The sequence below is a fragment of the Piliocolobus tephrosceles genome, chromosome 17 (genome assembly GCF_002776525.5).
Source record: "Piliocolobus tephrosceles isolate RC106 chromosome 17, ASM277652v3, whole genome shotgun sequence".
Taxonomy (NCBI): domain Eukaryota; kingdom Metazoa; phylum Chordata; class Mammalia; order Primates; family Cercopithecidae; genus Piliocolobus; species Piliocolobus tephrosceles.
Genome location: NC_045450.1, coordinates 2,780,727 through 2,785,312, shown reverse-complemented (window position 1 = coordinate 2,785,312; position 4,586 = coordinate 2,780,727).

Sequence of the window (4,586 nt, the reverse complement as noted above, 5' to 3'; positions counted from 1 at the left end):
CGTGCCAGGAAGCTACTCTCTTGTCCCTGAGAAAAGTAACCCAGCACACAAGGCCTTGAATATGAAAGGGCCATAGGGCTCTGGGGACAAGTCCTGTAAGAGAACTGCCAGGTGGGCAGGGTAGGGCTGGAGGGAGAGGGGAAGGTTCAATGGGGTTGCAAGAACTGCCCCCTGACAGCATGGGAGGGAGTGCAGGGGGTCCCCAAAGGGAGGGGACATCCTGCAGGTCACAGGAGCAGCCGTGCACCTGGCCACGGAGGGGTGGGCAGGGCCATGAGCCCCACCCTGAGAAGGAGTTGAGGGACTGGACCAAGGGGTGCTGTTGCTGGTGGGCAGCGGTTTCCCTCCCTGCAGTAACAGCCTGCACCCCTGGACTGTGAAGAAGTGATTCTTGCCCTGTGGTCACTGCAGGCCCTAGAGGGTCTGGGTCATGCCATGGCATGCACTCTGGAGCTCTGCGGCCTTAGGGCAGGTTGGGGTCAACTGCCCCTCCCCACAGGCTTCCTTAACTGAGTTTCCTCACTGTTCCCCTCTGGAGGGCAGGTGTCCTCACACAGTGCCCTGCTCACCCTAGCCTACCAGAGTACAAGTGCCCCTGGCTGTCTCCTCCCAAAGACCAAATGCCCCAAGGCTGCTGCCTGGGTCTGAGAGGGTCAAGTCCCTCATCCACCATCAACTCCACACACCTGGGGCCTGCCCCTCCCTCTCCACACACTGCACACGTCACATGCACAATACATTCACGCATATGTACTATGCACATGCACACCTCATACATGCAATGGATGCCACACATGCATCATACACACTACACGTGCCCACACACCACATATGCATGCCTCACAGTACACTTGCACACGTGCACTACACCGTGCATGTGGTATGCACACACACGTGTGCCTCACAGTGCTACACATGCATCATACACGTGCACACACCACATTGTGCCTCACAGTGCTACACATCCATCATACACACACGTGCACACACCACATACACATGCCTCACAGTACACCTGCACACATGCACTACACACAATCACACGTGCTATGCACACACGTGTGCCTCAGTGCTACACATGCATCATATGCTCACGCACACACCCATGCGTGTGTCACATGCACAGTCACACCACAAGCTGCACCCACAGCAGGATGGACTCAGAGCCAGGGCCCAAGGGTCTTTTATTTGTGTGCTGGAAGCTGTTGGGAGTGACTGGATGTAAGCCAGTCCTATGGGTGGGGATGGCACCCCCCAACCGCTAAGATAGTTGAAGCTGCACCCCCGAAAGGAGCCAGTTGTACCTTCACCCCGTCTGGGGGAGTGGCGGGGCACTTGGGGGATGGGGAGCAATGCCAGCTCACGAAGGAAGGCTTGGGCAGGGAGGATCAGGGACACCTGGCAAGGATCCACCCTATGGAATGGGGGGCCTCGTCAGTGGGGTGACAATGTCAGAGTTGTCCGTATAAATCTGGGGGGAGGCCAGGCGCGGTGGCTCACGCCTGTCACCCCAGCACTGTGGGAGGCCGGGGCGGGCGGATCACGAGGTCAGGAGATCGAGACCATCCTGGCTAACACGGTGAAACCCCAAAGGCCGGGCGCGGTGGCTCACGCCTGTCATCCCAGCACTTTGGGAGGCCGGGGCAGGCAGATCGTGAGGTCAGGAGATCGAGACCATCCTGGCTAACACGGTGAAACCCCAAAGGCCGGGCGCGGTGGCTCACGCCTGTAACCCCAGCACTGTAGGAGGCCGGGGCAGGCAGATCACGAGGTCAGGAGATCGAGACCATCCTGGTTAACACGGTGAAACCCCAAAGGCCGGGCGCGGTGGCTCACGCCTGTAATCCCAGCACTTTGGGAGGCCGAGACAGGCGGATCACGAGGTCAGGAGATCGAGACCATCCTGGCTAACACGGTGAAACCCCGTCTCTACTAAAAAATACAAAAAATTAGCCGGGCGAGGTGGTGGGTGCCTGTTGTCCCAGCTACTCGGGAGGCTGAGGCAGGAGAATGGCGTGAATCCGGGAGGCGGAGCTTGCAGTGAGCCAAGATCGTACCACTGCACTCCAGCCTGGGCCACACACTGAGACTCCGTCTCAAAAAAGAAAAATCTGGGCCGGGCGCAGTGGCTCAAGCCTGTAATCCCAGCACTTTGGGAGGCCGAGACGGGCGGATCACGAGGTCAGGAGATCGAGACCATCCTGGCTAACACAGTGAAACCCCGTCTCTACTAAAAAATAAAAAAAAAAAAAAACTAGCCGGGCGAGGTGGCGGGCGCCTGTAGTCCCAGCTACTCGGAGGCTGAGGCAGGAGAATGGCATAAACCCGGGAGGCGGAGCTTGCAGTGAGCTGAGAACCAGCCACTGCACTCCAGCCCGGACGACAGAGCGAGACTCCGTCTCAAAAAAAAAAAAGAAAAGAAAAATCTGGGGGGAAGCCATGGCCTTGAGGGAAAAGCAGGTGCCAGCGCACCTGTGGACAAATTCTGGAACGCGTTTGGTGAGGGAGGAATAGGTGCAGCTCTGGAAGGCAGGGAACTTGAGGCAGGCTCAGCACGGCACTCTCGGGTCCTCGTCCAGGGTCACACTGGGCGACAGCGGAGAGGCTCTCGGACGGGGCAGAGCTCACACCGAGACCTGCGTGTCCGCATCTTGTGACGGGTGTGTGGGAAGCCACCCATCTGTGCATCTTGCTTCCAGGTATTCGCTGGTTGATTTACTGGTTTTAGAGATGGGGATGGGCACCCAGTGCCAGACTGAAGACCAGAGAAGGTGGAGCTCCGTGCAGCCTTGGTCTCACCTCTCTTCAGGTAACAGGTGCTGCCCTGGCCCAAGCTGAGCCAGTGAAATCCTTCCCTGGAAATCCACGCCCGGACCCCTTCCTTCTGGGCAGGGAGGGCTTGCTGGGGGGAGGGAGGGAGGCTATGCGCCCCACAGCAAGACTGGGCCCTCTGGGCACAAGGGGACACTGGTGCTGGGTTCAACAGCCACCAGGACCTGGGCCAAGACGGGGGTGGTGCTGCATTCATGCAGGATGTTGAGCTGCAGGGACTAGAATGGCAGATGGGCCAGGTCCACTAGGCCACCCCATCTCCTCCCCCAGGGCCACCAGCCGCTGTGAGCTCCACAGGAGTGGGAAGGAGTGCAGGGCTGGGGCTCGAGTGCCGTGGCCTCCGCGAGAACGGGAACATGCTGTGGGCGAGAAGGGGGCTGAGAACAGGCTGGCCAGCTGGCATCCTGCCCACCTCGCTTCAGGGGCCCAGCAGCCCCCAGGCCGCAGCCGCCAGCCGCAGGGCACTGCCTGGGCTCACCGTTTCTTCGTCTCCAGCGGGATCCCAGCCTCCGCCAGGAGGCCCTTGTACATGTCAGACTTCAGGAACCTTGGGTAGGAGTCCTACAAGAGACAGCGTCCACACCAGCTCACCCCGAAGAGGCAGCCAAGCATGGCTGGAGCCTCCTCCAGCCATGGAGTCCCCGGCAGACAGGGTGCTGGAGGCAGCCACCCCGGACCTGCCCAGACCAAGGCAGACTCAGGGAGACCTGAGCTCCTATCTGCCTGGGCCATGTCACATCAAAAACAGCAAGAGCCCTGGTGGCTACGTGTAGAGCAATAAACCGCAGCACCTTCACAGCCATTACCAGGAACCAGGAATGGCTCCATGTTCCCCACAGACTGAGGGCAGGGTTGTGGAGTCACATAAAAGAACAAGGCAGGCCGTGCATGGTGGCTCACGCGCGTAGTCCCAACATTTGGGGAGGCTGAGGCGGGCTGATTGCTTGAGCCCAGGAGTTCAAGACCAGTCTGGGCAACATAGTGAGATCTCGTCCCACAAAAAAAATAAAAAATTAGCCGTGTTTGATGGTGCGTGCCAGAAAGAGAGCCAGGATGCCAGCATTAGGTGCCGGGGACACAGCACGAGGCTCAGGGGCCGGCAGCCACACGTGGGGCCGTGGGAACATCGTGAAAGAATAATGCTGGTTATGGTGAAACCTGCCCAGTACGGTGAGATCTGAGTCTGTGGTGCTCTTAACAACATCCAAACTTGGCCGGGCACGGTGGCTCAGCCTGTGATCCCAACACTTTGGGAGGCTGAGGCAGAAGGATCACTTGAGTCCAGGAGTTCAAGACCAGCCTGGGCAACATGGCAAAATCCCTCTACAAAAGATTTTTAAAATTAGCTAGGTGTGGTAGCTTGGAGAGGCTGAGGCAAGAGAACCACTTGAGCCTGGGAGGTTGAGGCTGCAGTGAGCCAAGATTGCGCCTGTCTGGAAATGTTCAAATATCAACAAAAATAAGTTAAAGCCGGACTCAGTAGCTCACGCCTATAATCCCAGCACTTTGGGGGGCTGAGGCAGGTGGATCATCTGAGGCAGGAGTTTGAGACCAGCCTGGCCAACATGGTGAAACCCCATCGCTACTAAAAATACAAAAGTTAGCTGTGCATGGTGGTGTGCACCTGTAATCCCAGCTACTCGGGAGGCTGAGGCAGGAGAATGGTGTGAACCTGGGAGGCAGAGATTGCAGTGAGCCGAGATCGTACCACTGCACTCCAGCCTGGGCGACAAGAGTGAGACTCTGTCTCCAAA